This window comes from Taudactylus pleione, unplaced genomic scaffold (assembly GCF_031769625.1).
Source record: "Taudactylus pleione unplaced genomic scaffold, aTauple2 ptg000214l, whole genome shotgun sequence".
In the NCBI taxonomy this organism is placed as follows: domain Eukaryota; kingdom Metazoa; phylum Chordata; class Amphibia; order Anura; family Myobatrachidae; genus Taudactylus; species Taudactylus pleione.
Window position 1 is genome coordinate 8,608,183 of NW_028284616.1, and position 18,540 is coordinate 8,626,722.

Sequence of the window (18,540 nt, forward strand, 5' to 3'; positions counted from 1 at the left end):
GATGGCCCCCCCGAGGTTGGTCGGAGGTCAGTATGTGGGGGGGCCATACGCGATGATGTGGTGGCCCGATATTTTAGGTAATTATTGACCAAACAACAGTGTGTATACCCAATGTGTTACGGTTTTTTGGCGTTCATCTTTTTTTATATTAAGTCTTGCACCATCTTCTGTTTGTTTGCATAATCTTTGCCACTCCCACGATGACTACTTCCTGCTACCCTTCAAAAACCTTTCTGTGGAAACTTCTGGAATATATTATGACACCCATATTGCAACACCATATTTTTGAAATCATGTGGGCATGGACCTTCGTCAACCAGTTCTTGATTTGTTGTGTGTTTGTTTCCTGTTTTTGGTATGTGGTGTATTTCTGATTATCACTGTGTGTTTTGTTTGTGAGTGTCCACTTTGTTTTTTGATTTCTGTTGTGAATAAATATTTGGAGAGTGTAATTTGTTTCCTTTTTGGGCACGTTAGAAGCAAATGTAACCAAACTCCCAAACGTTAAATTTACCTAAGGGGTAACCCAGTAATGAAGCAAGTGGAGCTAAAATGTAATATGTTTTCGGGGTACTAACCAACACACCAAGGAATCCTGTACAATCAGTTGCCTTCGTAAGATTGGCCTAAGCAGATTGGCCACCAAATAGGAACCTGTAAAATGTTGTAAACTATCATGTTGTCCACCCCAAAAAAGGAAACTGACATTGGTACTGGGAGGTGTTTCTTGTGCCTGTTTGCCTTCAAAAAACAACACACAATCTGTAGTGAGATTATTTGGCAATCCTTGCTTGAAGAGTCTACTTATGTCAGTGTAAAGAATCTTGGATTTACTAAAAACGCATGAGACAGAGCGTGAATTAAAACTGATTTATTTGTAAACAATTTGAAAAAAAATAATAAAAAAAACTAATTCCTAAGGAGGACTGCCAGATGGTCAAGGCCCTGCAGAAGCCCGGTGACTTGCTCCCGCATACGTGCCACACACTGACAGATTTCTGCCCGACGCCTCAGTTCCTCTGTGGGTGACAAAAGTTTGGGGATTAATACATTAATAATGAAGCAACATTCCAAAAAAACACAAAACAAGCAAACCAAAACTCAAAAGCTTGTGCCAAATAACAACATTACATGGATAAAACCCAGCACCCCAAAATGTCCGAGCCCAAAAATACAAGGGCCCTAAAAAAATGCACACAGGTGTGATATGTGTATGGTGAAATCAGCAGGAACAGGTAAAGACAACCCCCCAAAATACCCTAAGGCGACAGAAAGCCAACAAAAATGGGGACGACACATGATTACATACAAACAGTTTGTGGTGCCCTAAAAATAAAAAAAAAACATACCGTTCGGCAAAACGCCAGAGCGAGAAGCCACTCCCTTGACCACCTCGGAGGTGGCTACATTCCCCAAACCTAGGGGCAGGGTGTTGGAAGAATCCTGGGAGGGGGTATTTGGAGGAGGGGCGGATGGAGGAGAGGGGGAATTGGGCTGGAGGGGAAGTAGACCAGAAATCTCGGCCACAGGGTCTGGGGAGGAGGGGGTAATTGAGGAATTGGGGGTTGGAGAGAGGGGCCGGGACCGGCGTCTTGTCTGGCGATGACGCCGTAGTCTTTGCTGTGCCCCTAAAAGATGTAAAAAATTTTGTGGTTAGTTTCAACAGGAATCCAAATACCAAAAAAAAATAAAAAAAAAATAAAAAAAATATAAGTACAATGACTAAATAGGACAGACATGAAAACCTGCACATGCAGATATGACTACAATGACTAAATAGGACAGACATGAAAACATGCACATGCAGATATGACTACAATGACTAAATAGGACAGACATGAAAACATGCACATGCAGATATGACTACAATGACTAAATAGGACAGACATGAAAACATGCACATGCAGATATAAGTACAATGACTAAATAGGACAGACATGAAAACATGCACATGCAGATATGACTACAATGACTAAATAGGACAGACATGAAAACATGCACATGCAGATATAAGTACAATGACTAAATAGGACAGACATGAAAACATGCACATGCAGATATGACTACAATGACTAAATAGGACAGACATGAAAACATGCACATGCAGATATAAGTACAATGACTAAATAGGACAGACATGAAAACATGCACATGCAGATATGACTACAATGACTAAATAGGACAGACATGAAAACATGCACATGCAGATATAAGTACAATGACTAAATAGGACAGACATGAAAACATGCACATGCAGATATGACTACAATGACTAAATAGGACAGACATGAAAACATGCACATGCAGATATGACTACAATGACTAAATAGGACATACATGAAAACATGCACATGCAGATATATGTACAATGACTAAATAGGACAGACATGAAAACATGCACATGCAGTTAGGGCCCACAAGATAAACTTGAAAACCACAGTCCATAAAACTTACTTTCCTCGATCTGCATGCGAAAGCATGCCAGCAAGCGGGGCGTACGCCGGTGCAGGTCCGACCACCTGCGCTCCAGCTGGCCAATATGTCGGCGTGAGCCGAAGGAGCGCAGGTGGCGACGTACCTCCGCATATGCGGAACGCTTTCTGCTATTTGAGATGGGTGGAGGCTGACTGGTGATCCGCCTGTCCATCACCTCCGTGAGCACCAGCAGTTCGCGCCTGGTGAATGCGGCGGATCTCATGATGGCAATGGTGTATTTTTAGAAAATAATTTTTAATAAAGCACCAAAAAAAAATTTGATTGGCTAATGTATTTGGGAAATTAACAGGACAAATTCTATTGGTTAGTGGATGATTCATGTGTTCGACAGGGCCACAAATACTCTTGAGAGTTATGATAGGCTTGATGCAGTGACATGCGTAAGCAAATTTAAATAAAGAAATGAACCACAGAAAATTTGTGGGGATACAAACAAATAGAACAATTGTTTAATTGGGGCTAACATGTCTTTGGAACAATAAAAGCGAAGGTTTCAGCCGTACGTATTCTGCGAGCAAATACAAACACGGACAAGATTAAAGTTTATTGCATTGTGTTGAAAAAAAACAACAATTAAGCTAATTGATACATTGATTGGCATGATACGATTGAGGGAGGTAGGCAGAAAAAACGAGCAGGTAATCGGAATCTGACAAGGCCACTTCCTGTTTGTACTTGTGCGTGCGTTCCCTGCAAGCCATTTCGGGGATGTACGCTCGCTATTTGGCACGCTCGTTAGTTAGAGGAGGGGTCGCCTGAGTTTGGGGCGGATTTTTAGCTGCGAACGAAAAAACGAGCGAGTGCTTGAATTTAAATATTTTTTTACGTACGCCGAACGTACGTACGCCCACTTGCGAGTGGGTCTGAATCAGGGCCATAGTCCCCTGGTTCAATATCATGACAGTTAGTGTTTGGTAGGTCAGGAATCACCAGCTTCAAGCTTCTTTGCTGATTTCTCAACTGCTGGCTCATCCTGACAAGGTATTGTACTGTTACTTCACTGTTATACTTCAAATCGTCCTGGGGATGTATCATTATGTGTGGCTGTTGTCCAAAAAGGATTTTGAAGGGTGTTAGGTTAAGCGGGGATCTGGGAGTGGTTCTGATGCTATACAATACTAGTGGCAGTGCCTCTGGCCACAAATAATCCAGTTTCAGTCATCACCTTACTCAGTTTGTTCTTAATAGTGCTGTTCATTCTCTCCACCTTTGCACTGGCTTGGGGTCGGAATGGAGTATGAAGTTTACTATTAATGCCCATAAGCTTACACATGACCTGAAAGACTTCACCAGTAAAATGGGTACCCCTGTCACTTTCAATAATCTTAGGGATACCATATCTACACACAAATTCTTGTACAATTTTCTTTGTGGTAAATACAGCAGCAGAGCCGGCCCTAGCCAATTTGGTGCCCTAGGCAAAATTTTGACTGGTGCCCCCTAGCAGATATTCCCACCACCTTTCTTATGGCCAGTACACACTAGACGATGTCTAGAGTGTACTGACCTCATTAACAACGGCATCGGCAAATGCAAAATAAACAATTGCCGATGCTGGCAACAACGAAGTGACAGCGGGGGCCATACTGCATTCGGCACCATAGCCTTTGCTAACGATGTCACCCATCAGACCTGCATGTAGGTCCGAGGAGCAATGTCGCTGATAACGATCGGGGTATTGAGTATAGTGCACTCCCATCATCAATCTTCACAGAAGTGGGGTGCACAGCTGCTTACATACACTTACATACATATCTATATACATGCACATTGCACGCACACACACATATATATATATATATACACACACACACAAAATAATTGTGTAAGGCTGTCATGTCTCCTCAATATGCGACCCCCATTGGTTCCAACTGTGAGAGAGATGGGACTGCACAGCCTTTGGAGAGAAAGACTGGCCACCAGGGTACGTATAGGAGTGGTGGGGTGAAAGGGGTGTTGAGATGGAGCCATGATGGGGTGGGGTTCAGGACGTGGCTGCGATGTGGGGTGGGGCGGAGAAGGAGGACAGCAGAGAGGGGGTGGGATCAGCTAGAGAAAAGGTAGAGCAGAGCAGGGTGGGGCGGCTCTGTCAGAGACTGAGGTGATAGTCAGTTAAACTATATTGCGTGTGTGTATGTATATATATATATATATAGATCCAAATTTCAGCTGGCTGGCACTCTTCATAACAATATGAATATCTGTGCCCAGGTGCCCTCCGAGTGTATCGTCATACACTGTATATTTATTCCGACAAGGCGGCGTCACTCACAGGACTTAAGTATAAGAAAAAAGACTGCAGACACGCAAATATAATCCAATGTTTCAATTCATATAACCCTGACGAAAACTCTAACATGAATTGAAACGTTGGATTCTTTTTTTTTATACTTAAGTCCTGTGAGTGCCGCCGCCTTGTTGGGATATATATATATATATATATATACACACACACATACAGGGATGTAACTAGAAATTTTTAAGGGGCCCCCACCAACTCTCATGTGTGTGTGTATATATATATTTGTATATAGAAATACATACAGTGATCGATCAGAACAGAGATATTTGTGAGTCCTGAGTAGTCCTCACTATAAAAAAATTGGGGTCGTACTCCACTATTTCCGGGTCCCATTGCATATAATGGGGGGTGAGGGCAGGCAGCTTTTGGGGTCAAGCTGAGGTAGAGGGGAGCAAGAACAGGCAGTGCTGGGGATAGTGAGGGGGTAAGGGTAGATACCAGCTGGTGCAATACTGCGGGCAAGGAGAAGGGTTAGGGGCAGGCAGTGCAGGGGATAGAGAGGGGGTAAGGATAGATACCAGCTGGTGCAGTACTGGGCGCAAGGAGGGTGTTATGGGGCAGGCAGTGCTGGAGTAGAGAGGGGGTAAAGATGAATAGTAGCTGGGGAAATACTAGGAGCAAGAAGAAGTTAGGGGCAGGCAGTGCTGGGGGTAAGGAGCAGCTGGGGCAGTGTGTTAGGGCAGGCAGTACTGGGGGTGCACGCCCTTCAAGAATAACCAATTTACATTCGCACCTACCTCCTGCCTAGTGCCAGGGACTGCCGCTGGGTGCCGGTGCCGCCATGCCTCTGGGGCCATTCTGCTGCTAGAGCCTGCCTCCCGCCGTGGCTGTCCTAACACCAGGTGCGGGGACCAGCCTGACGCTGGGTGCGGGGACCAGCCTTCCGCCTCGGTCGTCCTGCTGCCGGTTGTCGGTGAAGTATCCCCTTGTGCCTGCAGTGTCGGCAGGGCCGGCCCACCCGTTACGCGTCCTACGCAAGCGTGTAGAGCGCCTGCCGGCAGAGGGTGCCATGAAGCCGCCGGGCCACAATTCAGTTCCCGGCGCTGCCACATCCGCAAATACATCTAATTAATGTCCGCCCGGTCAGGAATAGATTTGCTGACCGGGAGGACTATGGCTGCCTTGTAACACTGCAACCCTGCCTCCTCTAGCTGCGCAACGTGGCTTGATGACGTCACGCCGGCGCAGCACCCCCGCCCACTCGCTTGCCTGCTTATGCACACAAACGCTCCAACATCATCGTGGAATGCCCACAAGGTGAGCAGTGATCACCACCTGTCAGGCTGCCTGTCACTGGCCTAGAGCCTGGAGCATGTTGCAGCCTTGGGGGAGGGGGGGTGAGCATTATAGTTTTAGTTTAATCACTCAGTGTAGTGTTTAATGAAAGGGTAATAATGATAAGATATTTTTGTTTAAACTCCCAATGTGTAGTTATATATATATATATATATATATATATAATCCAATGCACTGGCACTCCTGCACTCTGGGGCATATAGCCCTAGCTTGCTCCGGTGCCCTTCAAGGAGGACAGCACCCCCAAATTATAATAGCCACAAGAAACAGGCGGCACTCGGAGTCTAGTAAACAGAATACCCTCACCGGAGGGATTTAATTGGCCAACGTTTCAAGGTGCAGTTCACCCCTTCCTCAGGACAACAAAACATGTGCCGTCTGTTTCTTGTGGCTATATATATACACACACACACTCCCAACAGCTTTTTTTCCCAATAAATATGTTAATGTCTGTTCTTTAAAATATATACTGTGTGTGTCTCTCTCTTTCTCTTCTATATACACATTTTTAGTGGAAACAAGCTATTGGGATATATATATATAGATATATAGGGTGTTGTTGGACTGATACACTTGATGGTGTGTTCGACCACTAGGGGTTAGAGCACTGCACGGCACTACAGGACTTTGAAGCATATAAAAAAATGTATTTCCAAGTCCTGTAGTGCTGTGCAGTGCTCTAACCCCTGGTGGGCGAACACAGCATCAAGTGTATCAGTCCAACAACACCCTATATATATTTGTTTTGAAAGTGGATAATGGGCCTGATTCAGACCCACTCACGAGCAGCTGTCCGCTCGCAAGTGGGTCGATGTTCTGGACTGAGCATGCGCACGACGGAGGGAGCTCCGTCGTGCGCATGCGCCAGACGCGACGAGCGAAGGAAAGTCCTTCGCTCGTTGTGTCCGATCAAAGGGGGCGTGCTGTCAATGTTGATTGACAGCACGCCCCCTTTGGTAGGCGTGCCGGGGGCGTGCCTCCCTGACGGGGGCGTTCCCACGGGAACGCCTCCCGTCAAAAGCCGGCCCACTGACATCACTAGTGATGTCAGTGGGAGTGATTTTGGCTCTGATAGAGCCAAAATCACTCCGAAGCTTGCGGTTGAAAACCTCAACCGCAGGCTCCGGCTCGCAATTTCGATGGTCGCGATGGTCTCGACCATCGCGGCCATCAAAATGCACGCTCGTATAGCCTGTGGGTGGTGACCCACAGCTATACGAGCGTCCAGAAGGACGCTCCATTTTCATGGAGGCCGGCCCTCATTCAGAGCGTGCGCTCTGCTCAGAGCGTACGGCTCTGAATGAGGGCCAATGTTTGTTGATATCTTGCTGTTTTTTGTTAGCTATTTGAATTTGAAGTGGACATATTGCTATGTATTTCTATCATAGAAATACTTCACTTCAAATAGAGGTATTCTACAGTATGTATGTTTTCTATGAGGTAAATTTACATATTATCAATTATTTATATAGCGCACACATATTCCACAGTGCGTTTACAGAGAATATTTGGCCATTCACATCAGTCCCTGCCCCAGTGGAGCTTACATTCCCTAGCACATGCTCACACTAGAACCAAACAGCACTTTTCGCACTGCAGTCAGGACGCTTTGTGCGGCTAAACCCGATGCTTTTGGGTGTCTCTGGGGGAGGCCATCATCTCCGGGAGTGCTGGGCACATCCCCAGAGTGAAGAAACGGTGGTTTGAGGCAAGCCCATGCCCCCTTTGCGGACGGCTCGCACTGTGTCCAGAGATTAAATGTATGGCTCATAGATACAGCTTTTCCCACAAGACCATGCCCCTTTCCTTCTTTCAAGCGTGTGTCTTCTGTACGCGCATAGTCCACCATGGGGCGCCAAAATTTATCTTCGCTTACCAAAAAAATAAGGCTCGGGCCGGCCCTGAGTGTCGGGTGCCGTGCCGCTCCTCCAGGCTGATGTCAGACGGCAGCGTCATCATCATGACGTCTTCGCCTGAAGTTTGCACCGCGGCCAGTGAGCGAGGGGACTGTCACTGTCAGGATCCAGGGCAGGTACAGGGCACCTAGCTGCACAACACTGTGGAAGGAGGAGGGAGGACACTGACATGGTCCACCTCTTAGCTATAAGATCTGTATTGGTTTACTGCTTTACAATACTTTAACACCTGATTAGCTTACTTAACTTAAGTTACAAATAAATAAAGACACGGACACCAGAGCTTGGCTAAAAAAGGTCACAGCTTTTTATTTATAAATTAAATTCAATCAACCTAACCAGGGTGGCCAAGAGACGCTGCAACTCAGTTCTAGCTTTCACCTTGCTCAATACTCGGAGGACGACTAAACGACCCCCCTTCAAGACGTACTAACGATGCAAGAGTCTCACTTCCCTCCTGGGCCAATCCGAGGTGCTTTCGCACTAAAACAGCACCCGGGTCCCCCCGCAAAGAGAAGGACAAATTCGCCAGGGGCAATGAGGGACAGTGCCCCCACAAAGTTGTCTTACGCCACCTAAAGCCACTGAGTTGCAGCGAACTCCCGCCATGCTGTGCCTCACCTAAATTGGAAAAAAGCAGATTAGTGAACACAACTTAAATGTGGGTGGGATGGTGGGTTCCGAAATTCCACTGCAAAAGAGGCTGAGCTGCCCTCTAACCCTTCCTTATATATCCTCCATTTAACTCCTCCTATCCCTCTGCCTATAGGATGATCTGGCCACCTGACACAAACCCTTCACTCAGCCAACCAGGCTGTCATACACAAAAACACCTTGCAGAAACCATCAATCTTATCTATCCTCAATCCTATACAGATTTCGTCTACCATAAGATCTGTATTGGTTTACTGCTTTACAATACTTTAACACCTGATTAGCTTACTTAACTTAAGTTACAAATAAATAAAGACACGGACACCAGAGCTTGGCTAAAAAAGGTCACAGCTTTTTATTTATAAATTAAATTCAATCAACCTAACCAGGGTGGCCAAGAGACGCTGCAACTCAGTTCTAGCTTTCACCTTGCTCAATACTCGGAGGACGACTAAACGACCCCCCTTCAAGACGTACTAACGATGCAAGAGTCTCACTTCCCTCCTGGGCCAATCCGAGGTGCTTTCGCACTAAAACAGCACCCGGGTCCCCCCGCAAAGAGAAGGACAAATTCGCCAGGGGCAATGAGGGACAGTGCCCCCACAAAGTTGTCTTACGCCACCTAAAGCCACTGAGTTGCAGCGAACTCCCGCCAAAGCCAGGCCCTAAGGAAAGACTGGCCCGCCACCCAAAAACTACACCAAAAATGAGAATAAATCCTTCACAAACAAACTGGTCCCCACAGCATTCAAATGCACACCATCATGACGAAGGAACTTCCCAATATCACCAACCAAAAAGCCATGACTCACCAAAATTCCTCCAATTTTTTCCACATGCTTGGCAATTGCAACATTCGCTTTCTTACGTGCTCTCTCCAAAGCACCATACTTGCGCACTCCCCTCCATGTCAAACGAGGCATCATTTCAGACCATACAATCCGAATATTGGGCCACTGCAAACGTATCTCGTCCATCACTTCACGAATCCTGACAATCAGCTCCACACCTTTCAACTGGCCCACATCATTGCCACCAACATGTAAAACCAATATATTCGGAACTCCCCACTTAGCCACTGATGAAACTATCAGTGCCAACACAGATGCCACACGCAAGCCCCTTACACCAATCCAACGCACTCTAAACCTGCGAGGCCACAAAACCTGTTTTTGGGACAACACATATTTTTCCGCCCAAAAAATATATGAGTGACCAAGAAGCCACACCTGCCCCTCTTCTTCCGTCAATGCTGTGGAAAAAGAGAGAACCTAACCGTGAGAACCGCACCAAACCCAATTCCAAACGGACACAACTTTAGTAACACATAGCAACTGACTAGCAGGGATGCAGAACTGGGGAAAACAGGAACCCGAGTGAAGAAGAAAAACCAAAAAACCTGCCCGTGAACCAAATGGGTCAAATCATGGCTAACGGGAGGAAAAATTAAAAATCCCTTCACACCCCCAATTGCTCAACGCTAACCGTTGACCAATTGGCGGGTAAGCAACGTTTTCGGGTTAACGCAGGGTGCGCCCCTATACCTTATCGCATCGCACGTACTTTTTATATGCAGCTGACTTCCAGCGCCCCACCTTCTGAATGTCCTGCACAGACGCCCCTGAGAGGGCCGCACAAGTAGCAGCGCCAATACGAAAAGAATGCGTGCCATACTCTGACGGATTCAAACCCAATTCTAACAAACATTTCTTAAAAACCGCTGCAAATTGAAACTTGGTCAGAGGAGTGCCATCCGCATGAATTAGCCACTGCGCACCCCCACTAGGACGTAACCCCATAAACCTGGCAGCTAACTGAACTGGACAGATGTCTAAATCCCTATTCTTATGCAGAGTAACCCATTTCCCCCTGCCTGTTTGATCTGTTTTGGAGAAACGCAGCTTGCAAAGTATCGCTGAGTCACGAAAAACAATGTCTTTTAACAAAAGACCAGAAACTGTGGAAGTTTTATTGGTAGACACTACCTCGCTAACCCGAAACGCCCCAAAAAATGCTACCGCAAAAGCAAGCCTAAAAAGAAAAGTTTCATACAAATCAACCGCTATCCTTCCCATTGAAGTCAACAAGCCGGACAAAAGCTGCAAATCGACTGGCCGGCGAGAGTCTGAACGAGCTGGCGACCCCTTAGCCCAACCCCTCAAAGCCTTCACTAACACGAAAGCCTTGGTGGGGTCATGCAAACCTTTTAATTTGCAGAAAAAGGAGATACCAGCAAGCGCGGAACCTATAAACGCTCTAGATCTGCCCTGCTGATAACGAAACCAAACAAAAGATGAAATCAACTGTTCCGGAGACTTACCCTCCACGTCTGGGAGAGCACAATGCGTGCACCAATCCCGCCAAGCGGCTGAGTAAGCCCGGAAAGTCGATGGAGCAAGCGACTTTAACGCCAAACCTTCTAAGCCGGCCTGATAATCTGCCACACAAACGAGGGGCAGACCAAACCAACGTTAGAAGCCGACGGCACCAGCGCCCGGAAGCGATCAAATTGAAATCGGGACAGCGCGTCTGCAATGTCATTACACACCCCTGGCACATGCTTTGCCCTGAATCTAATATTAAACTCCAAGCAGCGCAAAACTAAATGTCTGAGCAAACGTAAAACAAAATGCGAAGACGAACGCTGATTGTTGATGGCATGAACCACACCCAAATTGTCGCACCAAAATACTACATGACAATTGCTCAGTCGCACGGACCAAAGTTCAACTGATACGACAATTGGAAAAAGTTCCAGCAGCAACAAGTTATCCGTCAAACCCTCTTCACGCCAAGCTATCGGCCATGGAGCCGCGCACCATTCCCCATTGAAAAAGGCCCCAAAACCAGATGATCCGGCCGCATCCGTAAAAAGTTGCAACGAACTGTTCGCTAATGGAGGCGAAGGCCAGATGCGTTCACCAATAAAGTGTATCAAAAATCTATTCCACATGCGAAGATCCTCCTTTATCTCCGCGGACAGGCGAATGTAGTGATGCGGCCGAACCACGCCAGCTGTTGCCCTCTCCAATATTCTACAAAAGACCCTACCCACAGGAATAATACGGCAAGCAAAATTTAAAGAGCCGAGGAGAGACTGAACTCTACGTAACCTTACTGAATCCTCTGCTAAGCAGACCTCAATAAGACCACGCAGCTTCTCAACCTTATCCATGGGAAGTCTACAACAGCCCTCTATCGTATCTATCTCAATTCCCAAATAAGATAAACAAACAGACGGACCCTCTGTCTTCTCGTTCGCAACGGGAACACCTAAAACTCTAAATAAGGACTGCGCAGAAAAAAGGAGGTCAGCACAAACGTCACTTCTTCCTGGACCCATAAAGAGAAAATCATCTAAATAGTGTGCTATGCCCGTTTGTCCGGTCCCGGCATGGAGACACCACTGAAGAAAGGAGCTGAATTTCTCAAAATAGGCACAGGAAACCGCGCAGCCCATAGGTAAACACTTATCTACAAAATAGCCCGAATCTAACCTAAAACCCAGAAATCTCATGGCCTCAGGATGCATTGGTAATAAACGAAAAGCTGATTCTATATCTAATTTAGCCAACAAAGCGCCATGTCCAAAACTACGAACTAAATTCAAGGTATCGTCAAATGATTGGTAAACGACCCTACGACAATTCTCTGGTATGGCATCATTAACAGAACCTCCCTGCGGGTATGAAAGATGCTGAATCAACCGAAACTTGCCCGGTACTTTTTTAGGAACTACGCCAACCGGAGAAATACAGAGATTATGCAAGGGAGGACAAGGAAAAGGACCCTCCATCCTCCCCAGCAAAACCTCCGCACACACCTTAACCCTCAATTCCCCTGGAAAATCCCTGGCAGAGCGCAAATTCTGGGATGCCCTAACAATCAACTGCCTGTCAATGGGTAAACGAAAACCTACTGAAAAACCCTTGTAAAGAAAAAGTGCATCCTCTCTACATGGGTATAAATGTAACCATCTAATAAGAGAATCTAAACGGACTGGAGAACAAGCCTTAACTAGCACTCTTGGGGCCCTCAGCACGGTCCTGGGAAATACCTCCTGCCCCACGTCGACAGTCCTTGGCCGGATGCTCACCTCCGCAGAGACGACAGGAGTGGCGAAAACGACACCCCGACCCCCTAGTACATTTGGAGTCGTTGTAGGCAAAGCATTTTCCTCTCCCCACTCCTGCCGACCCCTGTCTGTTGGCAGCATAGCTTTTCCGAGGAGGCGCACCGTCCAACGGAGGCCGACGCTGTTGAGAGACCTCTAACCAGACTTCAACATCCTTAACCCCGAAAGGAATAACTAAAGAACCGTCATGTTTTTTCCTAAATTGTGAATCATATTCACGCCATGCCAAGTTACGAGACCTGACGAACATGTCGAGCACTAAAAATAGATACCTGAGAATGTTAACGTGCTCCTGCGCCCTGGTCTCCAAATAACATGTCGCAAATATGAGCATGCCTTTCAACCACGTATTAAAGTTGCAAAAAGCATCTTCTCCTATGCCTCCCGATTTTTTAGCCTGCACCAAGCCCTTCCTCATGTCATCAGTGAGTGAAAACAGGTCTACAAATTTCCCTTTGCGAATTTTGCCTTTTACACTTTTTCGCAAGCCTCGTAGCACCGCAGTATTCGCGCAATGCACTGTATCTGCCCCTGCTTCCTGCGCTTTTGCCCCTGACTCATCAGATCTCCTAGACTCGCCGCCTGACTTTTTCGCCAGCCGCCGCGCAACCAGTCTAGCAATTTTACGGGGGCGAGCGGGGGAACCAGAAGAGTGGGATGAAGAAGAAGAAGAGTCAGAAGAAGACAAAGGAGTTTCATACTCACCAGAACCAGATGGAAGCGGACCCGCTTCAGCAGACTTCTCCCTTGACGGCGCCACAGCTTCAGATACCGGTGCCGAATCTTCCTGTCCCGAAGCAGGCAATGAAAGAACTGCGGACGCCTCACCACTTGGACCATCAGATACTTCAAGGCCTGGAACTAAGGAAGATGTGTGAGCCACCGCAGAAACGGACCCGGAAACCCCCGGGGTGGGAAGGGACAGGGTGACCGGCTTAGGAGGCGGAATGGCTGGCGCCCGCGGAGGAGGCGACAAACTGGGAGGGGGAAAAACAGAGGAAGTTTGGCCGGAGTGTGAGCTGAACGAGGAAACTGGGGGCAAAGGCAGAGCCGCACCCGCTGCAGGTGGGTAAACTTGCCAAGCTGGCAGGTACGGGTACTGAAACTGCGCATGCTGAAAAGCAGGAGGATATGCCGAAGGAGGGGTCGCGAAATGGGGAGAATAAAAGTGGGCAGGAGGAACAGCAACAGAAGATGACAAAATCGGAGGAGCTACGCCTGAGCTCCAAGAAGTCTGACCCCAAGAAGGGCCAGCCACAGAAAGAGGAGGTGTCACATTAAAGGATGGTGCCTGGTTGCCAGCTGGGGTGTACCATGGGGGTTGAATCGAAACCGGCACCATGTGCCCAAATGATACTCCAGCGAATGGAGTTGCGGGCAAAGTTGGGGAGCTTAACCGCTGCACTGAACCCCCCGAAAAATGTGAAAAGGTGCCGGGGAAATAGGGAGACCCCGCACCTAAAATGGCCGCCTGAGGCAAGATGGCCGCCGGGCCCGCCGCATGGGCCAGGCCGGCTGGGCCACTGGTAAGCAGAGCGGCGGAGGTCACAGCCGCGGTGTATATACCCCCACCGGACCCCGCATAAGGCCAGGACGGGGCTGAGGTCAGGTGACCCTTGCTGACTGCATGGGGCAGACCAGCTGAGAACGCCGCGTGCACTTCCGCGACGCTGCCGAGAGCCCCCGCAGAAGCCGCGGACAAAGCCGGTATGGTAGGGGACCCCAGCGGCGCCAGAGGAGACGTGCTGCCGACCGGAGTGAGGGTGCATGGAAGGGGACGTCCGTGCGCGTCACGCGCCGGAGAAGCAGGGGCCGTGATGCTGCAAGGAGAGCTGGCGCCGGGGCGTGGTGGGGATGCAGCCGGGCCAGATACTGACGCGCCTGGGCAAATCGTGCAGGAAGATGAGGGAGCGGGCCCAGCAGCCGCTGGGGAGCCGACGGTAAGCGGGGCAGAGCCGCTCGGGGAAGACATAAATATCTGGGAAGGGGAGGATGGGGGAGATATTCGGGCTGGCACAGCGCGCAGGGGACAAGCAAATTCAGCAAGCCTGCGGGGAGGGGGGGCATCGCGACGAGGACGAGACATGGTGATAGAGACAGTTGGTGTAAATGGATAGGAATAAATATGCAAGTGATACTCAGCCTTTCCGAAATTCCACTGCAAAAGAGGCTGAGCTGCCCTCTAACCCTTCCTTATATATCCTCCATTTAACTCCTCCTATCCCTCTGCCTATAGGATGATCTGGCCACCTGACACAAACCCTTCACTCAGCCAACCAGGCTGTCATACACAAAAACACCTTGCAGAAACCATCAATCTTATCTATCCTCAATCCTATACAGATTTCGTCTACCAGTGTTATCAGGCAGGGGGGGCGCAGCCGGGGTTTAAGTGGGCGGGGCCTTGGGTAGGGGGGCAACGACAGAGCCCTGGAATGCCCCTACACATTCCAGTCGCCCCTAGGCATTTGCTTAGAATTCCTATGCCTAGGGCCGGCTCTGTACAGCAGTATTTGAAGCAGCAGGGGATGCCTCTACTCAGTTTGAGAATACATCAGTGCACACCATATCTGTACTAAGGCCCTGATTCAGAGCCGCTCGTAAGCGACCGCTCGTTTGTTGTGACCGATGTTCGCACATCTGCGCATGCGTATGGATTTTAATACGCATGCGCGAACCAGTCAGTGCGGCCGAAAATTGTTTGTTCGCTATATAGCGAATGCCTGCTATTTTGAGTGACAGAAGGAGGCGTATGTGGGTGGTAACAGGGGAAGGTGCTTGAAAACGGGGGTGTGGAATTCGAACGCAGGCGTGCTTAAAGGTCAAAACGGGCATTTTAAGGGAGTGCATAATTAATACAGCAGCGTCATTGACCACGTCACTTGTTTTTTTTTTTACTCAGAACTGCTCGCAAAATAGCGGTTGAAAAAACCAGCCACAAGAATAGCGAGCAGTTCATACGCTGTTTGATGTACTCGATTAATCTAATAAATAGCGGACATGACGTATGGTGCGAGCGGCAAGGGGGCGTATTTTTCAAAATTACAACCGCAAGTTTTGCTCGCTCGTTCAGACTTAGAGGCGTGAACAGACCGCAATTAGCGAACGGTTCATTTGAATAGCCACCTCTTGTTTTAGAACGAACGACCGCAAATAGCGAGCGGCTCTGAATGAGGGCCTAAATCCTCCCTCACCAGTGTTCTCATCTTCCACCCTTTGTCCATTACAAGGCACACAAACTATAAGGTATTTTTAACAGTCATACAAGATCAACAGTAAACTGTTCTACTTTATACGTCTACCCAGTCCCAATACAAAAGGTAGTTCAAACTGTTAATAGATGGTTATATGTCATCATGCAGAAAGCGTTAACATTTACTTCAGTTCTGTGGAAACAAAATAATATGTTATCATTTTTGAAAAAGGCACATAACAAACATGTTTTTTTTTTCTCTGGCGTAAAGTTGGGAAAAGAAACCTTGATCATGATCATAGAAAGGAAAAGAAAGAAAAGAGAGAAAAAAAAAAAAATAATAATAATAATAATAATAATAATAATAATAATGCTTAGGTTTATCACACTCCATGGTGGCTTTTAAATACATCTTAACTACAGGTACCTTTTAAAACACCTTAAACTTAACTCATGTAGTAACATAAATAGTGTATGGACATCAAACATATACATATAAAATATCTGGGTTCAACAAACTTAAACAAAAGTTTTAGAGACAAATGATGTGATAGGGGTATGATTCTAGTATCTGGCTACATTTCTATATTATTATCATTTAATAACAGATCATAATTAATTATAAACCATTTAATAACCTACTTGCAAGTTTAGCCAAGATTACTGTATTATATACACCTTTAAATCATTTGGATAAGTAATTCATAAATTAGTGCACACAGGTATGAAATAAAGTAAAGGAAAGTATATTTCAATAACATTTTCTTATTCAATAATATTCACATATATGTAAAACAGTATTATCACATTTCCAATATTTCAATATGTTTTAAAAATATGTGTGTATGTATGAGGAGATTGTAAAAGGGTAGAAATATTTCATCATGCATTTAGAGCAAATCCGGGACTTATTGATACATTGGGGAATACAATCTATCTGAAGAAAATACTTATGGGGAAAAAGAGAGAGAGATGATGTGATAGAATAGAGAGAATCTTGTGTCTGGGTGTTATGGGGTATATGAGAGATTGAAGATTACTTGGTACATGAATTACATAACTAATATATATTCATAGGAATAAACACCATATAAGGGATGATACATATCTACCATCTCTGTTCTATGGATGACACCATACTTACCTCTTTCGCTGGTCCCAGCCACTTCTCCTGCATCTGCTGCAGCCCCTCCTTTACTTTGGGAATATTGCCCTTCTTGGATGCTGAGTGCATGAGAAATGGCCGAGACCAGGGTAGGGTCATCATCTCTTCCTGAATAAAAACTTTCCAAATTAGTTAGTACAGGGTATAGGTTACAGGACTTGCTGTGCGGGTTGTACCGGCCCTGGGGCACGGGGACAGTGTGTGGGGGCCCCTTATGTGTGGGGGCCCCGGGATGATCGCCCTCCCTATAATCCGGCCCTTGCCATGAGAATATGCCAGTTAATGTTAAAGATCTGGGATATGAGTGTATTTAATATTTTCGACTTCGACAGCTCCAAATGTTGATACACAATCTTTCCTTAATGATCTTAGCCAAATTTTAATCAGGAGAACAAATTATTAAGAGGAGATTTCAGCAGAGTAGATAATTCTTCTACTGATCAATCATTCCCTGCTTAGAGAGCCAATGCTTCTTCATGGAGGTTAATTCATTTACTAATATAAGACTCCACTTAAATGATTCTTGGAGTTTGCTAAATCCAAAGGATACTTTCATTTTATGGCCCATAGACTGCGTTCTCAAATTATTTATATTTTGATTTGATATGAGTTGGTGAATTAGTTATACATAAAAGTTACTATTCATGATATTTTGGTCTCAGATCATAATTCTGTGTCCCTCTCTCTAATGCACCCTCATCTCCATCACAATAATCATGTTTGGCATTTCAGTATTATTTAGCTATATCTGGTGATTTTAAAGCACATCTGGGGCCTGATTCTGAGTTGCAGGCAATGCCAATGTTCACAGGGTTGAGTGATTTTTTGCTACTACGTGTCCTCGAATAACCCTGTGTGTACGCACAGAGGCGCAGTTTAATTAAGACGCACGGTATCAGAAACTGTGCTGGGGATTCTTGTGCGGTGGCTATTGAGACGCATGAAAATGGTCCGTCTTATGGGTGTGTCTTGATCTTAATGACTCTAAAGGGGCACATCCACTAGTAGACTGTGAAACGACTGCACGATTACAACATTGTAATCGTGCAGTCGTTTCACAGTCTGTGCTGTGCCTACACTGAATGATCAGTCATTCAGTGTAGGCACCCTCCCTCATCCCCGAACATGGCCAATCTGTCGTTATCTGCAGATTGACCAGCATGTTCGGGCGATGATTGATGTAGAAAAAACGACCAGCGGGAGAGCGCATCACTGGTCGATTTTGACATTAAGCTGCCCGATTTGTGCCTGATTAACAAACAATTGAACGATAAAGATGTCGTTATCGTTCCATCGCTCTGTTTAATCAGGTAGTGGATGAGCTCCTTTAATCGCTCACATTGGAGGCCATGCTCATATGTAAATTCTGCACCTACCATAGGA